Source organism: Ixodes scapularis, unplaced genomic scaffold, assembly GCF_016920785.2.
Source record: "Ixodes scapularis isolate PalLabHiFi unplaced genomic scaffold, ASM1692078v2 PGA_scaffold12__126_contigs__length_90152505, whole genome shotgun sequence".
Taxonomy (NCBI): Eukaryota; Metazoa; Arthropoda; class Arachnida; order Ixodida; family Ixodidae; genus Ixodes; species Ixodes scapularis.
Genome location: NW_024609838.1, coordinates 64,157,521 through 64,180,300, shown reverse-complemented (window position 1 = coordinate 64,180,300; position 22,780 = coordinate 64,157,521). Strand labels below are relative to the sequence as shown.

At 45.1% G+C, this 22,780-nt stretch overlaps 1 pseudogene; it reads left to right on the top strand.

Moving 5' to 3' along the window:
* Nucleotides 1-207: 207 nt before the first annotated feature.
* Nucleotides 208-1,644, top strand: LOC115317091 (annotated as a pseudogene).
* The last annotated feature ends 21,136 nt before the right edge of the window (nt 1,645-22,780 follow it).

Here is a 22,780-nt window from a genome sequence, read left to right as displayed (position 1 = left end):
ACGCGTGTTGCATTCCCTACCGCGCTCTAGCGTGTCCTCGATGGCCCTCTTTCGGCCGTGCAGAGAGAGCGCTGAGGCCCTCCGAGTCTAGGAGGTGTTGGAAAAAGGTGTCCCTTTCAGTGCTAGGCTTTCAGACTGTTTTAGATATTGTGTTTGAAGTAGGTCGACACGTCGCGAGGAAGAACAAAGTAAATAGATACATCGGAGATGCTGGGCCTGGTGCGACAAGTGTCTCAAAAAACGAACCAGGAAAGCAGGGAACGTTGCGTGTTGGAGTGTGCGGAAGGGCTTTTGAAAGGGGTTGGGAGAAAGGTGAGAAGGATGAATCTTGGGGCTGTTGTATCGTTTTTCAATGACTCGCGGTTAAATTTGCTGGTATCTGATAAAGAAGGGGGTTTTGTCGTGGCGCCTCAGGGGTTGTTCTTGGAGAAGGCCGGGGAGGCGATGTTGAAGAATTTTAGGCCAGTGTTGGGGGTTGATTTGAAAAAGGTTAAGGCGCGTGCTGTGCAGTTATGCAGTAACATGGGGCTGGATTCGCTGAGAAAGTCTGTGTCAGCAGCTAAAGGCCTTAGTCTGGAGGCGTTCTTCACGGTAAAGACCCAGAAAGAGTTGATGCCTTTAAGAGCCATGGTCACTCAAAAAAGTTCTTGGCAGGTGCATGTGTCAAGCTTTCTGCCGCGCCACTTGTCGTCACTTATGCTGGATGACCCTTTTGTTGTTCGCAATTCGGAAGCCTTGGTTAATTATCTACGGGAAGATAATCCTGGCTCGTGTCAGCTGGTTTCGTTTGATATGGAAGATTTGTTTTATGCTATTCCCCATTCTGAGTTCATGCAGGCCGTGGAGGAGTGCGTTGATACGTTTGGGGCTGTGGCCTTCTCGAGTTCCTGTGGGATTGCGAGTGACTCTTTCCTTGAACTACTGAATTTTTACCTCGCGTCCACCTTTGTTACGTTTGAAGGCAACACGTTTTTGCAAAAGAGCGGCATATGCATTGGGTCGAATGTTGCGCCCGTACTCAGTGACATTTTTTTGGCTAAGTGTGATAGGGCAATTGCTGAGCGGCTGGACGATAGGGTGGTCAAAGTGTTGAGGTATATTGATGACTACCTGATTGTGCTGAAAAGCAACGATAACACAGACACTGAAAGTGTGATTGCCTCGATATTACATGTATTTACGGATTGTTCTCCGGGACTAAACTTTAAGGCTGAGACCACTTCTGAGGGTGCCCTACAATTTTTAGATCTCAATCTTCAATGTGAGCCTTCGCATTTGTGTTGGGCCTATGAGCCTAGGTCTAAAAAGGGGCTCTTAGTATATGAATCCGCGCACTCTAAGACAGTGAAAAGAGCCATTGCACTGTCCAGTCTCCGCACCGCCTTGTTTAAGTCATGCCACCATAGGTGTGGTGACAGTTTTTTGTTGCAAATCTCGAGGTTGTGAAATGCTGGTTTCCCTTTGGGAGTTGTCATGGGCGTCGTGGAGTCCTTGGTTAAGGTGTTTAGAGGCCCTGCTAGTACTGAGGCAAGACAAAAACCAACGGTAAGACCTGTGGTCTTGCCGTATATGCACAAGGTGTCCCATGGTGTCAAGAAGGTTGCCAGTAGGTAGAACGTGCCAGTTGTATTTTCGGCCCCAGCTAAGTTGGGGCGACTGTGTGCAGCCGTGAATCGAGGTGGCCGCGTGGGTACACAATGTCAAGTTAAGCACCGCAACCCATTTGTCGCCCGCGCGTGTGGGGTGGTGTACCTTATTCTATTGTCCTGTGGAAAAGTGTACATTGGGCAGACGGGGAGATGTGTTAACGACCGGGCGAGAGAACATTCTCTGTCCTTACGCTCCTCCCCGTCTGGCAACCTAGCGGTCCACTGTGACAGATGTGCGTGCTCTCCAATGTTTAATGAAATTAAGATTTTAGCCCGACATAAAAATAAGTATGCTCGGGAGATTGACGAAGCTTTTTTTATTGCTAACCATGACGCAGGCAAGTGCATTAGTGTTCCATCACTTGCTCTAGTTAGTGACGAAATGAATTTTATCAGAAAGGCGGGGAAATACGTGTAGCCACGTGTCGGCTTGAGTGGAGGATGACGTGTTTTCGGGCCGACTGCTTTTATGTTTGTCTCCCTTCAAGTTTACTTGCTGAATGGCGCAGCAGTAAATATTTCAGTTGTAAGTCAGCGCTGTGTCTGTGTGTTTCCTTTTACTGGTCCTTCGACTTTTTTGCGCTGTTTTAACCCATTCAATATGACCATCAACCAACTCGCCCAACTTTCCACCTTGTTGCAGATACATCGCATTTGTAAATTCAACTCATTCTTCGGTCATGCATTTTAGGAAATTCTAAGCTACGCACTCAACGGTACGAAGCTGCAAGATAAAGACCATTATCTTTGCAATGTAGATTTCAGAAGTGCTCTGGTCACACGATATATGCGCTTCTGCAGCGCAGTCTTTATTTTTGGTATTCGTCTTATCCCATACAAAAATGGTCTATGGACGTTTATGGAAAATCCTATGGTGAGCTATCACCTTCTATGGCCCTCTATGGTCAGCCATTAGAAACCATAAAACACGCTATAGCCACCTATAGAAAAATGTATGTCTTCAATGCTTTAGAATCTCGACCATTCCAATTTCTATACCTGGCTATAGAATAATTTATGACTACACAGCTATAGACTCGCGACTATTCAATATTCTTTAGCGAGCTATAGAAATATGTATGTCCCTAATGCTATAGATTCGCGACTATTGAATGTGCTTTAGCCGGCTATAGAGTGGTGTATGTCCCTAAATCTATAGAATCGCGACCATTGAATTTCTTTAGCCGACTTTATAGCGTTTTATGTCACCAAAGCTATAGGCCTTTGACCTTTCAATTGTCTTTAGCCGGCTATAGAGTGGTGTATGTCCCTAAATCTATAGACTCGCGACCATCGAACTTTTTTTTGCCGTCTCTATAGTGCTTTATGTCACCAAAGCTATAGGCCTCCGACCATTCAATGTGCTTTAGCCGACTATAGAGTGGTGTATGTCCTTAAATCTATAGAATCGCGACCATTGAATTTTCTTTAGCCGACTCAATAGTGTTCTATTTCACCAAAGCTATAGTCTCCGACCTTACAATGTGCTGTAGCCTTCTATAGAAGGATGTATGTCTCCCGAGCTATAGACTCGCGACCACCCAATTTTTTTAGTCGGCTCACTGGTTTGCTTAAGCTATATGCCCGCGACCCTCTTTTTTTTTTTCTTTTTTTTTTACTGCAGATGTACGAAAGTGGAAGAGAGTCATTCATGCGCTCGATCGGGGCGAGAATTTTCTTCAGCCAGGTTAACGGGGCGTACGTCGCCGAGGCTATACGCCCGCGATTACAAAAGCGTCCTTAGCTGCCTATAGGACTATTGCAGTTTTGCCCGCTGCTTTCCCTGCGCATTGCCTTATTTCGGCGTGACGTCATCTCAATCTTCCGTTTTTTAGCTCTAATTATCTGTCGTTTCCAGTGTATTTTGTAAGTATATGTATTTCGTAGCGCGCCTTCTACTTTGTCCGTGTCCCTGCCATCTTTGTATTTCTTTCTGCCTGCTGTGTTAAATATATTTAGTGTTTTTTGTGTATATTTCGTCGTTCTCGACGCGGCGTCAAGAACGCTGCTTACGCCACTACAGAGGTGAGCTTTACTCTTGTCACGACGGTTTATCGCGCTATAAAGCCGTCTATTGGACTCGTATAAAGTCTCAAGAGGGCGGTTTCGAATGCCGGTGCACATGTCATCGGTGTAGGTAGAGCAACGACGTAGCAATCGCGACGCGAGTGCTGACTGCGCCTCGATCTGGCCGGCCGCGCTCGCTCTGTGGAAATGTAAACTTGGGACTCTCGAGCCCCGTTAGCTTACTGAAGATGCAAGACACTACTTGGTCGTCGCGAATCCTTTGCCCTTCGAATGGCTTCGAAGCCGTTCCAGCGCCCGGCGTATACCCTACGCAGCGTCTTCCAACAACCGTTCGCACATCATCGGAACCCTCCGTCTGCGAGCGCCGGCGGTTCGCCGTCGCGGGGATTATGTTCGCGGGAGTTCATGTTCTCGGTGTTTCATGTTCACCGCAGGAGTTCATAAAATGCTCCCATTCAAGTCGCAACGATAAATCGTCGGCGCTCGCAGACTGCCAGTAGGCTCCAGAAAGGTTGCGATGCTGCGCGGGCGGTCGCTGACAGGCGCTGCTGCCTAGGGTACGCCGAGCACTGGAACGTTTTCGCCGGCGTTCGCAGGACAAAGATTTTCAACGACAAAGCAGCGCCCTGCATCATCAGCAAGTTAACGCTGCTCGAGAGTCCCACGCTCACATTTTATCAGAGTGAGGCGCAGTCGTCTCTCATTTCGCGATTGCTGCGTCGCTGCTCTCACTAAACAATGGACCTTTTCCACATACCGACGGCACCAGGCGGTGGCTGCACGAACTAAAAATCGAGGAAGTGACCTACCTGCGCTACCAATCGATACCGGGAGCTACGCTACCAGTTTCTTCGCTCTCCGAGTTGCGTCGCGTGCCCAACGCGAGCTTAAAGCTGGGCATCTGTGGCGTCCACCCAATCGTTGTGTTTTTCCTTCCGTCCGCTTTCTTTTTTTGTGTAACCCAATTATATATATGCTGCAATTACCTGTTCTACTCGCTTATCCACAGGTTCATTCCGAATTTCCTCGATTTTTCGTTCCGACTTCCGCCGCTTGGCATAGGGCGCTCGCGCGTGCGCAGAACGCTTCTCGGAAAAGGTCCATTGACAGTTCTCTCGAGACCTCATGAGCGTTAAATCGACGCGTCTATAGCGCGATGGAGTGTCGTGACAACAAAAAGCTTACCCCGGCAGGGGCGTAAGCAGCGGTGCAATGTCCGTCAACGCCCATGTCGAGAACGGCGAAATATACACAAATAACAGCCGAAAAAAAAATTAATATCATTAGGCACGCGCTACCCTAGGTGCGTCCTATTATCTCTCTGGTCTGCGAATTCAACAAATCAGCAAGCGCTGTGGCAAATTTTTCTTCTTTTTCTTTTAATTATGAGACATTAAACTCATTGGAGCTTCTTGGAGCACACATCCCCACCATGAGTCATCATGGTACTCAGAGATTGTAATTGATGGCAGTGATATAGACTGAACCCACGGATGAAAAACGTATTACGGCACAGATTTCTTAAACCACGTAATCATAGATGCCACAACGATGCAAAGATTCCCAAAATTGACGTTCAAAGATGCGAACCTAACAGTGTGCACATAATTCAAAAGTGCTTGGTAAAAAAAAAAATATATATATATTAATATATTTATTTATTTATTTATTTATTTGTTTGTGGACATCCTGCACAGAGAAAAAGTATTCGCCATTAATTATTCATTTTAAATTATAATGTGGGCTATACGGCGTGAAATATATCGTCAAACCTGCCTCGTTTTGGGTCACTTCTGGGAAGTGCAGCTTTAGAAAGAAGTCCAAAATCTGGGGGGCCTTCATGGAGCTGTCCTGTTCACTCGGTAGTGACAGCAGAGTAGACGCTATGCGTGTTTGAGGCCAATCATGTCTCCGGTTAGGGTCCCGTGACAACTGTCTCGAAGCTGGTGATAACGCTGGGCACGGCACCTGCCTTAAGCCCAAGGCCACACATAGCATCCACTGCACTATCAACCTTGGCTCGAACTGTCAACAGGATATAAGTGACACATTCTCTCGCTGTGTTCATTGTTGGTATGCCCCTGAAGGTAGTCTTTGTGATCGCACCCCCGTTCTGGCCTTGAAGGAGCTCTGCTTTTCAATTTTTATGTTTTATCTCTCTCTCCCTAAGCTAAAAGCATTGTAGAAGGTGCGGACTCGGCGGACCAATCAACCGTAGACTTTCTATCGCTTCACTCCGCTCTCTGTGCGCATGTAACGGATGGAGCGTGATCACGTGGTTTGACGGATGACGTAATAGCCGCTGCCAATCCCGGAATGAGGCTGCTTGCGGACCTAGTTTCGCGTGTCGTGCGGCCCGCGGGGCTGCTGTGGGTTTCGCTTCTATGGTAAAAGGTATCCCGATCGAAAAGTCCTACCCCTATGTCGGCAACAAGCGATTTCTTCAAAGAAGCCCAAGACATTCTTGTGATGCGTTCAGTGCTCGGTTCGGCAAATGACAGCTTGTGCTACATCGTGGTGAATCTTCACGGATCCCTTCCTTCTCGGTTTTGTGTTTGAGTGGTTGGTCTGCAATGCCCGTGTCGACGTATATTTCGGATTACATCTTTCAAGTCCGGTATTTTGAACGTAAGTGCGCTGCAACCTACTCGGCGACAATTGACCGTTCTGTAGTGTCTATCTCCTGGCAGTGCCTACCTTCTGACAGCTGGGAGAATAATTTCCCCGTAATTCTACCGCAGTCGCCTGCCATTAGCTCTCTGAAATCATGTGAAAATGGTAGTTAGAATACTGACACTCTTATTCTCTCTGCGTTTTGTGAAAAGGCGTTTCATGGACACCTTTTCGTGGATAGACGCTTCATGGACACACGTTTAGTCGGCACTCGTTACGCTAATTGCACGCTGCAGGGACATTTCGTCGCGCCTGTATTCCTGAGGCGCGTGCTTACCGACTGAGCCCACCCGTTCACGCCACTTCTTGGCAAATCATTACAAAAAAAAAAACAAAAAAAAACATATTTTGAGTTGTTTATAAACGTCACGTGTTGATGAAACGATCTCGATGAAACGTCTTTTGATAAACTGATTGCAGCGCCAATGAGTGGCGACTGGCATTAGAATTTCGGGGGGAAAGGGGGTTGGGGGAATTCGGCCGGCTGCCGGGGGACTAGACACTACCCAGGAATTGCCTTTGGTTCTTGTTTGCTTTACAATATTCTCAGTTGTATAACAGCTCAGTAGTACCTCTTCACATAGTAGAGATTGCTTAGTGTGTGCTTGTCTACAGAATGGGCTGTGTGTAATAAACTTCTAGGAGATTTGAAAACAATACCTTGTGTGTGTTTACCTGTGCTTTTGCAAACACCTGAGTGAGTGCATTTGTTTTTTGTTGTTGTTTTGTTGAAATGTTAGCTCTTTGTTTTAAATGGGGCTATAAAGTTCGGCACGTCTCACAAGTTTTTTTTTAAAGATGTCCAGTGACAACAAATAACTTGTTTCACATTTCATACGATTGCGGTAAAAAGAAAAACTACAGGCAGCTACGGAACGATGGTAAAGAGACTCATAAGACGAACTACAGAATGAGCTATAGCGGACCATGCAAAGAGCCATAGGCGGCTAAAGAAACCATAGAAAAAGCCATAAGCAGCTATAGCACGGTGTCTAAAAAAAGCCATAAAGTAAGCCATAGAGATCTCTATAGCAGACCATACAAAAAGCTATAGGCGGCTAAAGGAACCATAGGAAATGCCATAGGCGGCCGTAGCACGATGGGTAGAGAGAACCATAGGACGAACTATAGAATGAGCTATAGCGAACCATACAAAGAGCAATAGGCGGCTAAAGAAACCACAGGAAAAGCCATAGGCAGCTATAGCACGGTGTCTAAAGAGACCCATAAAGTAAGCCATAGAGGTCTCTATAGAAGACCTTACAAGAAGCTATAAACGGTCAAAGGAACCAAAAGAAAAGCCATAGGCGGCTATAGCATCCTTTCTAAAGAGACCCATAGATTAAACCATACAGAATTCGATAGCCAAATTTCTATTGAAAAAGCTATAGACAACCATAGCGTAGACCATAGGAAAAGTTATAGACAGCCATAGAAGCGGCTATAGCTAATTGGGCCAATTTTCTATAGCCGGCCATACAAAGGATTTTCTATAGCCGACCATAGACCATTTTTGTATGGGATTTGTTTTGGGACAGGGTCCGAAAGAAAGGTAAGTGCTCAAGGCTAACAAGCCTGACAAGGCCCTAACCCTGTGCAGTTCGCATAGGCTCACACAAAGACACAAAAATCGACGCTCGGAAAACTTACAACGATCAAAAATATATGTATGCAGAGCAAAGTACAAATATACAAGTCACGCGCATAAACGTAAGGATCAGCAATGTATGACTAAGGAACATAGGCAAACGACATGGTTTATGTAACAACAAACTAAATCATTTTTTTTAGAGTTTATGATAAACTCGTGCTGGAATCAGTATTGTGTTCAAACACACATTGTGTGAATTATTATGTCCATCTTCCTTCTTAAGGCTGAGTTTATGACCATACCAATAATAAAATTCCCCAAGCAAATAAGTTTAAAGTTATTTACATTGACGAATCGAAGCTGTGCACTAAAAATAAAGAACAAAATTATCATTGTTTCGATCTGGTGACCTATAAAATACTTATAATTCTACTACCTTCACCGAAGCGTTAGTTCATCGTAGTCACGCGCGAGTCGTGAAACATGAATAGCTCATTAACAGTTAACATTCACCTTGATTCCTTACTGGTAAACACAATCCGCTACACCTGCGAGTTATACAATACAATAAAACAAAATCTGCGATTTTTTTAGAAAATCTATACTACTATGCCAGGTTTCTCATAACATTGTAACTTTTAAAAAAAGAAACCTGGTGAAAAAGACCCTTCAAAAGCTAACTTCTAATTTCTAGCAGATTGTGCATTCGCATGAAAACATTTTTTAAACTAATTGCGTTTAGTGCCACGATAGATTTTGATGCCATGGAGAGGCAGTGAAGCGTGACTAAACATTCAGGGAAGAAATTTTTTTTTGTGACCAGATGTGTAACAAAAATGTTTCAAAATGATAATAATTAACGCTTTATAAACATTACCACCTACACGGGTTATCCAGAATACTGTGAAACTAGTGGAAACTAAATATTATTCAAGACGCATCGAGAGGCCAAGCGCTAAATTTCTCTTTTCCAACTGTCGCAGCCATACACGCTAAGCCTGATGAAAAGTTGGGCTCATTTAACCCTTACTATCTTCCTTTTTCAGGGGCAAAGCTCCTTAGGGTCTAGCCTTGTCGGTCCGTCCGTCCGTCCGTCTGGCGTCCGTGCTCACATAAAAAGAAAAAATGTTTGCGCATTCGACAGGATTCGAACCTGTGGCGGGAGACCCGAATGGATTTCTACTCAATCGCCTTAACCCCTCGGCCACGACTGCGGGACGAGTAGGGGGCTCTGAAATGTGGTATTAACTCAAGAGCTGGGGTTTCTGTCATGGATGAAATGTTGCATGTAGCCGCTCAACGTTTATACAGGAGAGGGCGCTGCGGTCAAATGCGTATATAATCGCGTTAAACTTTGCATGCATTGGCTCAACGTTTATAGTCGAGAGAGCGCTGCGGTCAAATGCCTAAATCCGTATATAACTACGTTCCATACCACACATTCTCTTTCTGACGTGGACCGTTGACTTAAGCGGTGGAGATTCGTTCCCACGGCTTCAAGCGGATCCAAGCTGATCCGCTAGAAGGACCACTGGCTCTGCATTTCACCGACCATAAAGCAGTAATAATGAAGTCGAAACGCAACCCGGAACTCAGCACTACCTATGACCAATAAAAAAATCAGCACCATCAGCACTACCTATGAACAATAAAATCAATATCATCAGCACCACCAGAGCTTCGCCCCAATCAACATCATTCACCACGTGGAGATGCAGTCATTTTTGCTAAAAAAAAAAATTGGCCTCCACTTTAATACCGTACAATTCTCCCCAAACATAGCAGAGACTAAGGTGGTCTGTTTCGCGCTAAAATTTCGCGTCTCCTAATCCTAACAGTTTATCTAGACGTGTCATTTTAATCCCCCAATCCTAACCTAGCATGGTAAAAACATTCCAGCTGCGGCAGTAACGAAAGCTTTGGGTAGCAGGCAATAAAGTTTTGTGTAGGTAACCGAGTGGCGGCCTTATTTTTGAGGAGCACTGTAGATTCAATTGCGTAATGCATCATATAATTCAAGTTCACCAGATCCTTTATTTTGTATACTATATTCAACGCTGTGTCTGTGTTCCTTCGTCTTCTTGCCCTTGCGTTTATTTGCGCTGTTTTAATTATATGTTTATTATGCACCACCGACTAGCACACCTCCAAGCATTACTGCATATCCTTTATTCTGTCCACAAAGCGACCCTATTGAGTTAAAGCTTCCTTCTCTTGGCTTATCCAATTATTTTATCAGAAGACTAAAGGACCGCTTTTATTTCGAATTTTTATCAACAACTGGGGTACCGAATGTTTTTGATTAGACTAGGAGCCTTCTGCTCCCTTTTTTCTCGCGTCATAGCTGTTGGTCAGATGTGGCGCATCACTTTTTGGAAGACCGATTCCTGGCTGATTAGCTGAACGAAGTCGTTTTGTGTTCACAGTGCATACCGTTAAAATATTAATTATATTGTGTAATGTTGATAACTACTTGTATTTTGTTGTTTTTTTATTCATCTGTATTGCTGACTTCCTCTCTGTGAGTGTTAATTTATTTTAAACCATGATTATAAGTGTGTTATTGACCCCCCTTGTATAATGCCCTAACGGGCCCTGAAGGAATAATAAATGAAATCTGAACGTCCAATGGTTTCAATGTCGGTCTACTTCATTTTATTTAGAGAGCTTAATGCTTGAGCTGTCTGCACACACCGGAATACAAACGTGGCTAGCCCAGCATGCCGTCAGGGCACGTATGATCTACTGCCTCGATGTCAAGAAAGAACGGAATGCTGTATGTTTACTCTAGAACATTCGGCCGTGCCACCTATTGAATAAAGGGGCAATGCAACGATTCACCACATGCAATCGAAGTCGCAGAAAAAAATAAAAAAAAGCGAGCAGCATGCACCCCCTCAACTCGCAGCCAGAACCAGTGGTCGGGTCGTCTGGACCCGGGTATATGCCGCTAATAATGATCAGAGCAACGGGCTGGGGTTGGCAAGGCACATGACACGATGACTTCCAGACGTCGGTATGGTGCGGCTGTTGTTATCATTGTTGCGATTGGACATGGGCCACTACCCGAATGCTTCTTGAGCTATCGATTAATACGAGCCCAACTTGTGTGCCCACTAGTGGCATAGGTAGGCCATCCGTCACCCGGACCATTATGTCCTTCGTAGCCCCCCCCCCCCTCCCGCCTTCACTCTCCGGGGTCGCAACAAAGCACTGTAGCGGGGGGGGGGGGGGGGGGAAGGGTGCCGAGTGCTGCTAGAGGTGGCACCCCCTGCGTGACTGGAATGCCTGGCACCCGGGGCCACGGGCCCCTCAAACACCCCCCCCCCCCCTCGCCCCCCCCGGCTACTACGGCACTGGTGCTCCCGCAATGCCCGGGTCCAGTCTATGAGCCCAATCTAAATGTCGTCACTGGGCGGCACTGCGACCACCCAGCTACGTCATCAAGCCCTGGTTTGCTCACTTCATGGTCGCAGAGAGGCAACTGACTTTGTTGATTCCGGCGAGAATCACCAGACCGCGCCTCACGAGGAAGACCGTCCCTCAACCTGGAAGGGCGAGCATCAGCTTCGTTAGAACAAACAGATAAACGCAAAATTTGCCACACAGAGCACATGTGCGTCTCGTGAAAACAAGCGCAGCGAAGGATCACACAGGATTCCAAAAATACGGGAACCACTCGAGGGGTTTCACCCGATGCTGCGTCTACGTCTGAGCGTAAACATCTGTCGTGCTCGGGTCCCTCGCAGCTAGCCCCCATAACCGTGGAACATAATCTGCGGTCTCCGCCGGCTTGGACTGCACCCGAGGCCTGTGTCCAAGGCACCTCGTCTGGTTTACGGAACGAACTGACAATTTGAAAAGAGCAATTAGGGGTTTACTGGCTCCCCAGGTTTGGCTGTCTGGATGCCCCGGCCCTTGAGTTAGGGGGAAGACTGGCGAAATATGGCCCGCCGTGGAGAAGATACACACCCGCCAATGTTAGAAAAGCAGAAGGTTCAGCACTTATCGGGACGTATAGAAAATTCATAAAAAAACGCTGTCTCGGCGGCGCGCCTAAATGTGACCACCTTTACACGCGCCCTTTGGTGCTCTTCGGAGTCCCGCGCCTGGCAGGCAGAACCTCTCCTTAACATGCCGGCGGCGGAAAGGGGGTTGCTTGGATAGGTAATTGTAGTTCATTAAGAAACTGTTCAATAAATGCTTATAGACTACTTATTTTCACATGCCTATCTTCCGCTATATTAATGGGACAGAGAAAGTAGCAATCATTGACACTGACGGAAATATATTATCAAACCGATTGCCGCTAACGTAGCTCTAAACGGCATCTACTTGCTGGGGACGTGTGGGGCTGCACTTCTAGGTTTGACGTCGCCTTTGTGATCGCCGCCACTGTTGATTAATGGTTTGGTTACTCTTTTAGTACATCTGTTAGTTGCTGCAACTCCACAAACCTTCTCATTAAAAATTACAACGGAAACTTCCTCCCTCGTGTGCGCGAGGACATAATCTTGGGGACGGTCACGAGAAGAAAAAAAAAAAAGAATAACTCCAAGTAAAATTGTTTCACCGAAGCAGGTCGTATCGATAGTTTTCCTCTTTGAGCACACTCTGTGCGGAACATTTTGGTGCCGAAATCAAAAAATGAACAACGTCGTACGACGTTCTGGCTGCTATGGAACGACTCATGAAAAAACGAACTCTTCGACGAAGCCGCAACGCGAAGGTCATCAATGACCTTACCACCGCGCTCCGGTCATAACCCGTCAACATTCGCTGCCTTGAAGGGCTGCGCGACAGACTCATCGTCAGTAGTGATGATCTTTGAAAGGTGAATGAAGGAATTGAGCTACTAATCGCTGTCAACAATCTAGAGGGGGACTACTCCACCATGGCGTACTTTGAGCATGAGGCTTCGAAGATCATCAGCGTGGCACGAACGAAGGTAGCACAACTGGCGTATCAACCGCCGAACGTACGCACTTCTCAGCTGCCAACAGGAGTCTGCTGTACTCACCTGACCGGCGTGAAGTTGCCAAAGCTGCAGCTGCTACAAATTTGAGGTTACTTGACAGGGTGGCAGCTGTTTTGGGAGCAATTCGACATTGCTATGCGCAGCGATGCGCCTCTGTCTGAACCCGAGAAGTTCCAATACTTGCTTTTGCTTGTCGTGGACCACCGCAGTTTGATGTTTGAACTTCATGCAACTATCGCGCACTACCGAAATGCTGTCGAGATCCTCACTAAGTGTTTCCGAGATAAGAAGCGCAATGAACGCGAACAAGAGTGAAATCCGGGTACGACGCACGGGAACTACGAATCATTTTATGATAATGCGCACACTAACATCCGCAGCTTGGGCTTTTTGGGTGTCTAAAGCGCGACCTACGCCACCATGCTGGTCGACATATTTTGTCAGGCCTGCCGACGAAAATCGTGTTAGTGTTCAACCGTATCACGAGCTACCTTACCTAACACGGATGGGTGCTCCTAACCTAGCTGAAGGAGGCGTCGCCACTACGAGCAATTGGAGCACCTTAGAGACCGCATCTGCAACATCGACTGATAGGGATAAAGAGCTCACAAACCACTGTAGTTTTGGTTACTGGAAATAAAAAAAAATGTGAGCGAACCTCAAGTGAAGAGCGACCTTCGGCGAACGCACCTCCATTCATTTCGAAACCTCGTCATATTGTCGATCCTCTCTCAACGACACTGCTGCAAACCTCAAGTCCTCTAGCGGCCACCTGCTTCTTCTGCAACGTGAAGGGTCAGGAATAATACTTAAAAAACAAGCGAGCTGGTGATGATTCATGGTAATAAAACCCGAGACTCAGGAACACAGAAGGGGACATTACCACTTGTTCTGGGAGTTTCCTGCAAGAAAGGAAAACGCGACTTGCACAAGACAATCGATGTTTTCGCTGCGATAAACCAGCATCCGAAACTTTGTGGTAACAAGGCTGAATGCCCTAGTAGCAGCGGAAGACATGCGGTCGCCATGTGCACCCCTGAGTGAAGAAGACAGGGTTTCACCAGAAAGGTTCCGGCGGAGATTGGGGAAGCTGCCAACGCCCTGGCTGCAGGTTCTTTGTCCTCACCTGGCAGAGACGACGTTTTACTGCTGACCTTCGGAGGCTGGATTGCAACAGGACAGTAGGGTGTTTATGTCCGTGGCATTATAGATGGAGAAAAACAGAATACTCTCGTCCGAAAGACCTTAGCCACGATGTTGCAACTAGGAACGATCAGCCACCTGGATATAGAACTCAACACCTTCATTAACGCTGAAACCAACATTCCAATAAAAAATTTGAAGGTCGTTCACCAGCGCCTGCGAAGTCAATGCGCTACGACGGACTTGTATTGGAGGACATGGCCGTGAACTTTATGTGTCAAGAGCTAATAGGAAAGCCAATGAATCACTCATTAAGGACCTTTATCCTAGGTGACCATGCGGAGAAGCTGATGTTCCTATCAGCGATGTCTGAGGCTGATATCAGCGATGTCTGAGGCTGATATCAGCCTTCTTTTTGTTGCCGACAAGATGTGGAGGCTTCTAACGAGAGAGACGTGACGCTCTGGACATTCCACGCAGCTGGTAGGCATTTTAACTATGCTATGATGGGCCTTCAAAGGCCCAACGAGCCCCGTGGGTCCCCTGTAAACTTATACAAACGCAGCAGTGTGTGTTCTCGGTGTTGGGGTCAGTCACGAAGACGACTCAGCAGCTTTGTGGAGGTTCTGTGAATTGGAAAGCATCGGCATTCTTAACGATTCATCGACAAAACACCCAGAGTTCAATAAAGTGATACAGCGCTTGAAATAAAACATCTGCTTAAAATCAGTGCGGCATGAGGTCGCTTTTACCGTGAAAAGGCACCTAAATAATGCTGAATTCCAACTATGACTTAGCTAACGCAAGACCACAGCTTGATCAAATTGCTTACACGAGATGGCACTGCTACTAAGCACGATCAATGCATTCGGCATTACATGAAGGACAGACTGGCGGATAGGTTCAATATGACTGCACTGGGCGGAATGCCTGATTACTACATGCCACATCGAGCTGTAGTTCGAGTGGCCTCAACGATAACAAACCTTATTTTTGTGTTTGGCGCATCGGCTCACAGTGCAAACACGGGGTTTTTAAACACCCGCCTTGAAAGAGGACCAAAGACTATCTCGCAGCTCCTGCCGGTGCTGCTCAGTTTTTGAAAGCTGAAATTAACCGTCACAGCTGATATTCAAAAGGAATTTCTACAGATAGCCATCTCTGACGCAGACGGAGATGCTCTTTTCTTCCTTTGGCTTTCCGAACCACTGAGACCTCACGAGCCATTTCTTGCCATAGAAGAGTGCCGAATGGCAAGAGTATCGTTTGCGACACACCAAGCCCATACCTGCTTGGAGCGACGCTACGACAACATTTGAAATGCACGAGAGCCAAGAGCAAAGCAATCGCAGATATTTTGCGTTGCTCATTCTACGTTGACAATTTGCTGACAGATGTCAAACGTTGAAGACAGCCAGGTACTTGCCAGCAGTGCTATAGGGCTCCTACACGGGGCTGGCATAGGGCTCCGCAAGTGGAATACATATTCGCTTCACCCCCAGCAGGTTTTCGACCAACAAAAATGGAGTTATAAAATATATGCGCCGATCACGCTTATTTTCTCGCGCAGTGGTTACAAAGGTCTTCAAACTTATATGAGATAAGATGGCAGATTTCTTCACTTTATCCGGAAAACACCTGGCTGATATAATCTTCGCTCGCCAGAATACTAAACGATATGTGCTTTAAACAACTGCCCGAATATTCAATTCTTGTGGATCCGTTGCACCCTATGTCATCCGGGTGAAGAAGCTGTTTCAGCGCTTGTGGCAGCAGGCGCTGAGTTGGGACAATAATCTGCCAGATTACTTACGCGAATAATAGACGGAGTGATCTACAAAATTGAAACCTCGCCAGTCTGTCAGAGCTTCAAGGTGTCTCCTTCAGGTTCAAAGGGTCCAAGCACATGCAACTGCATATCTTCACTGATGCCAGCCATTACACACGCGGGGCTTGCGCATACCTGCGAACCTCCGAGCCATTGATAGGACAGGAAGTGTTAGCGTAGCTTTGTCATCGCCAATATCATAGTTGCACTTTTTAAAATGATGCCTTTTCCGTGCATAGAGCTGATGGGAGCACTTATTAGAGCGCGCCTTGTTGCAATCTTCCTTTCGACTCTGCTTGATGCTGGCGTTAAGGTATTATACTGAGCGGATTTATGGTCGCACTGAGTTGGACCAAGGAGGCTGCAACCAAGTGCAAAGAGCCATTCGTCTGCTACCGGGTTCTGAGATTCAAACAGTGAGTGATCCATTTAGCTTGCACCACTGTCCAGGTAACTCAAACACTGTGGGGGCGTGTGACTACTTCTACCATGTTGGCGATTGCTCAGGAGTCGCGGAACCTACTTTGAACACGAAAGGAGAGTCATGGAGGAAGGCGTGGAACTGTCCAACATGCAGGGCAGCGAGGTCAAGGGGTAGCCAGAGTGGTAGATCGAAGGAGTCAGAGGATAACGTTGGAAGCATTCTTGTAGGTATCAACAAAAAACTCGAAAAGCTCATGACGCTAAAGAACGCCGTAGAAAGTATTGAGCAGTCTGTACAATTAATGCCGGACCAATGCGACGAGCTTCTCGTCCACGTGCGTCATCAGGACAAGGAGATAAGTCAAATAAAAAAGTGGATACTCTTGAAAGGCGAGAACAATTCGGTGGGGCCCACCAGCTTATGCAGGACGTTAATGACCTTGAATGGCAGAAAAGAAAACTAAATCTCGAGTTTCATGGAATTCCCGTATCTGAAAATAAAGATCTTATGTCGAAGGTCAATGACGTGGCCTCAAAAATAAATGTTCCGGAACTTAGCATGACTGACGTTGTTTGGATACACAGGCTGCCTGCAGCCACAGATAAGCTGCCTGATATCATTGTTCGTTTTGCAAGGCAATCAACGAAAGATGCATTTCTTGCAAAGAAATGTGACCTGAACAGGTTGAAGATTTATTGCTTTATTCTAGAAAACTTAACAAAGCGAAACAAAGTTCTACTCGCGGCAACCAAGGACTGGGCTCGAAATCTTGATTAGAAATATGTCTGGCACAAAGAATGGAAGGATATACATTCGACAGAAAGTCGGAGAAAGAGCCATCATTGTGCGAAGTGAAAGTGACTCGGATGAGATTGTGTAAATTCTGCTGACACCTGTCAGTTTATTAGTTGAACCCCGATCATGGCAACTCCGGTTTACATTGTGCCATCTGATTTTGAAAGTGTATGTGGAAGAGAATATGCTGAATCATCAAAATATTTTCACATACTTGTACAATCCTCGAAAAACAGGATAACCGAGCTTGAAGTGCTTTTAGTGAATTCCAGTTGTCGTTCGACGTGACTATGTTAACCGAGACTTGGTATGTCGAAGACAATCATACGTTTAATCTACCGCTGTACAACAATTTTGTTCTAAATCGAACCTCCGGTCGGGGTGGTGGTGTGTCCTTGATTGTAAAACAGAATTTTTCATGCGGAATACTGTCTAATTACTCGTGTGCAAACCAAGATTATGAAATTCTGTCTTTGTGCATAATTTGAAATGTGGTAGCCGTTGTGTATCGGCCTCCACAGGAGAAACTTCAAACCTTTTTTTGATTTTCGTGAGTCAATTTTGAGTTTTGCAAATGAAAATAAGTACAACTTGATTATGAGCGGTGATTTTAATATTAACATGCTTGCAGACACCCCTGCGAAAAGAAACCTGAAACAGCTTGTACAACAATTTAGATGTATGAAAGTGATCCCTCACCTACCCGAATTACTCCTACATGTTTTATTTTACTTGACTTGTTTACAACTAACCTACACACGTCTTATTTTCGCAGGAGTAATAAGCACAGACATAAGCGATCACCATGGTATTTATGTTTGTTTAAGAAAAACACGTTGAACGGGAAAGGAGCTGAGTCAGTATATTTACAAGATATTTCAATGAACAACTTAAACACTCTCAGGCAAAAAAAGCTCTCCCTTGATTGGAGTCACATATTTCAAGAAACAGGCGCAGCTCGGTCCTATAATATGTTTTAGCTAAGTTTGAAAAATTGTATCGCGAATGTTTTTCTAATGGCTTCTCCGGTTGTCAAAAAAATCCGGAAAACTTGGATCACCCAGAGTTGATGGACAAAATTAAAATAAAATATAGAATATATGAAAAGTTCTTGAAAACGCGTGAAGGCCCGTTCACACTCTCGCGACTGCTTGCGACCTCTTAAACCTGGATTCCTTAAAACTTCTTAAACCAGAGAACACACTGGCGCCATCTATTGGGAAGCAGTGTAAACTCGGCGGTCCGGCATATTTTTTTTTATTTCTCGCGCAATATCCTTTCTTTTTTGGCTCGAAAAACTTTTGTCAATGTTATAAACGAGCCTTTCTATGGGTATTACGCACATTTGACCTCGGAAATCTCGCAAAACCTTCGCTTTTGTGAAATGCAGTTCTAGGGTCACCGCATAGATGGCGCCACAATGTCAGTGTGTCCCCTCATTCTAGAAACATTTAAGAAGTTGTAAGAGATCTCGTCTCTCAGTCGTACTCGGTCGCAAGAGTGTGAACGGGCCTTGATTGTGATTTGCTTAAAACGTTGAAACAATATCGGAACAAACTAACAAATGAGATTAGAAGCACAAAAGCAAACTAATTTGGCGACATTTTTTCCAAACGCGCAAATAAGGCAGAGGCAATGTGGAGAAAATTTAACACAGTTCTAAACCGCCCTTGTAAACTAAAACCATTTGCGAAAATTGGTCCTAACAATCAAGAATTGGGTGGAAGCTGCTTAGCTAATGAATTTAATAACTTCTTTGTCAACCTCGACAGAGGTTGACAAAGAAGTTGACAAAGAAACTGAAGTGACATCTGTATTTCTAGGACTAAATAACAGTGGAAGCTGCGATGCAGATGGTATCAAAATTAATCCCGTAACGTATGTTTTAGATTAGGTATCGCCATATCTTGCTTATATTTTTAACCTTTGCCTGCTTGAAAGCGTCTTTCCTAAACGAATGCAAATAGCAAGAGTCGCCGTCTTGTATAAAACAGAGAACAGAAACGATATGGGGAACTATCGGCCTATATCAATATTGCGTGTTTTTGCGAAGGGACTAGAAAATATTATTTTATCTAGAATGTCTAATTTCTGCGATAAGCATACTATACTGAATGATGCGCTATTCGGTTTCAGAAAACATCGGTCGACAGAACTCGCCTTTTTAGAACAGAAAGAATTCATCCTAAATTGTTTTGAAAACAGAATATTATCACTTGCAATTGTTGTCGATTTTACAAAAGCCTTCGAGTATTTGAATCATGACTTGCTATTAAAAAAGCATGGTTTTCGTGGAACCGCTTTAGCGCTCTTAACATCGTAACTAGGTAGTCGAAAGCAATTTGTACAACTTGATGGTCACTCCTCCGGTATAAAACCAATTTTATCAAGTGTACCGAGAGGGAATATCCTGGGTCCGTTTTTATTTCACATATACTTCAACGATATGGTAAACTTCGATAACGTCACAAAATTTGTTATTTTTGCAGATGATACTAGATTGTTTTTCTCCGAAAAATGTCCCTCTGAACTAATTCCCCGAGCAAATGCTACCCTTGTAAAATTTGAAAGATGGACTCTGAGTAACGCGCTGAAAATAAATACAAGTAAAACTAAAGCTGTCCTATTTCGCCCGAAAAACAAAAATATACACGTTTCTAAAGATATTAATTTGTTTGATTCAAAAATAGAATTAGTCAGCGCCTTCAAAACCTTTGGAGTATTCTTCTCGGAACGCGTGACTTGGAAAGAACATACAAATTACGTCGTATCAAAATTATCGAGTATCATAGGTTTAACTTATATTCATCGCCAAATTTCAACTACTAGAGTTAAACTTCTCGTACATAACACATTATTTTATTCGCATATAAATTGCTGTCATCTAGTATGGGAAACAAGACCCTCCAAAATTTGCAGAAGGTTTATTTACTGCAGAAGAAAATGCTAAGAAATATCGAAAACGTTCCGTATGATCACCCTTCTGCACCGCTTTTTCAAAAACATGGCATAATGAACATTCATAACAGGTATGCATTTCGTTTGAGTATAACCTATTAACACGAAGCAAAAAACAACATGAATTTTTATACTCGGTTAGCTTGTTTATGTAAAAGAACAATCACATATCCCACACGTAGCATTGACATATGGAACATTTACGCGTGTAAAACGAGTTATGGGGAGAAAATGATGCAACGCAAAGTCCCAGAATTGCTCAATTTCTGTAATAATTGCGACATACAACTAGAATCTACATAAAAAAAATTAAAGTTGTTCTTTTCTAACGCGAGTACGAAGTTATAAGTATCGCAGTGTTATGGCTGTAAAATCTTTAAAGAAAATCTCATAAAAAAAGCTTGCTGGTTTGATTTATACAGTGCGCTTCTGCGCGATGTGCGGTACTGTCTGCTTAATTGTTTTTGTTTTCTACATTGTAAAATTTCTGGGGAGGACGGAGCTCGTCAAGCTGATTTATTCAGCTTTTTTTCCCCAACCTACATCGCCCGGATGGAAAATAAAGGCATTATTATTAGCTTACTTGACGACGAGAGGGAAGACGGAGAGGTAGCTCAGAGCCCACACGAAATGGTGGTCCGGGCCCGACTGGCTAGCCTGTGACCGACGGGACTGGTTTCTCACGAAGTTTACAGACAATGAACTGCTTCGTGATATCAAAGCAGAATTGCGAAAGACGGTCGACGTTGTGCTGACTTCGGCAAGTGCGACAACTCCGTTTTTGAAAGTAGAGAACTTTGGAAGTTACAAGACTGAGCCACTACCTGGATTGTGCGCTTCAACAATTGTCTTCCGTCGAACAGATCACAGGAGCCCTCTATGTAAGCAGAAGAAATCAGATATTCAGAAATACTGCGCATCAATAAGATTCAGTGGAAGCGCTTTGCCCCAGAGAGTCAAGCTCTGTCAGAAGAAGAGATATCGCGGTTCGATCAATGATAAAAGACCCTCAACATTACCTTGGTGGAGATGGCCTGATGCGAATTCGTGGCCTTCTCCAACAGGCTTCACATTCCAAAAACGCAAAGCGAACTATGATTCTTCTGAATGAGCATCATTTAGGCAAGTTAGTGGTCTCATGAGCAAATCAACGAATTTTAAATGGAAGACCTCTGGAAACCTTGACCGAAATACGTGAAAGATTTTGGCTGCTCAGCGCCTGAAGAACGGTAAAGAGCGTGATTGGACAGTGACGGGTTGAACCAAAGCTTTTCAACGCAGCCCACATGCGCCTCAATCGCTCCGTTGCCCCAAGACAGAGTTTAAGAGAGCCATCCCTTTCAAGTTGATGGTGTCAATTTTGCCGGACAGTTGTTGGTAAAGGCTGAAGGTGAGAATTAAATGGCATACATTACCTTGTTCACAGGCGCCACCGCCCGCACTATCGACCTCGAGCTCATCACACCCTTGTGGCTACCACAGACTTTCTCCTTACCCTGCGACACTTTTTGGCTCGAAAAATAATCCCAAGCACAATCTACAATGACTACGCCTTAACGTTCAAGAGAGCCTCGAGATACCTGAAGGCCCTGTGGGAAATTATACGCAGCCAGTAATTGAGATTACTGCAGTGACCTCGCCATATCATAGAAATTTATAATCGAACAGGCAGCTTGGTGGGGTGGCCGATGAAAGAGGCTAGTGAGCTTGGCCAAGGTCTGCATTCGAAAGATTCTCGGACGACAGAGCCTAACCTTCGAATAACTGGCAGCAGTCATTGTTTCACGTCATGGAACTATAAACTCGCGGACATTGACGACCTTCACTCCGACACCAGTCAAGCTGCTCCATTGACGCCTGCCCATTTCCTCATCTAGGGAAGACGTTCAACGCTGTCGGAAATCGAGCCGCCTTGAGCGTCTTCTAAAGGAAGTCTTGCCCACCGCTGGAAGTTTCGCTAATTGAGTGTGGAAAACTTTCGGAGGCTTTGGCAGCGAGAGTACTTGCTGCAGCTTCGCTCGGCACATCTTGCCCGTCCAGCTGACAGTTGCCCGCCGAAAGGTGGCGACCTAGCTCTACTTTGGGAGGACAACACTCCTCGCCACCTATAGAGGGTTGTCCACATTACCGTGATATTCAGTTGCACCGATGGACATATATAAGCATTTACTATCAGGCTACCCTCTGGAGCCAAAGCCCGAAGACTAGTCCATTTGCTGTACCCCACAAAAAGCATGTGATCAAAGGAGCTCGGCTCATCTTGGGGGGAGGGTGTAAGAAATTAGGACGAAAACTTCCGTCCTCGTGTGCGCGTGGGCATGACGGTCGGAGACTGCCACAAGGCGAAGGGGAAAAAAGTCAGTCCAACTAAAATCGTTTCACCGAAGCAGGTCGTATTGTTCGCTTCCCTCTTCCAGCGCAACATTTTTTTCCAACACATCTTAAGTAACTGCGAGTTTGGGTCACGTTAAACGTTCTCGCGAATTCGCCTTACCAGATATTTTATGTTATTGTATCTGATTCCTCATGGTGTACGCAAGCTACTTTTCTTTAAGAAACAAATTTTTGTTTATACTATCCTGCATTCTCAGAACTTTTAGCTTTCGTGATGAAGTGATACTTCAAAAAATTTTATTGTTTGTGCTAGGGTACCTGCATATCTAACACATTTTGTTTAGCTCAAAGGCTCTATAATTCTGCATCAAACGTTTGG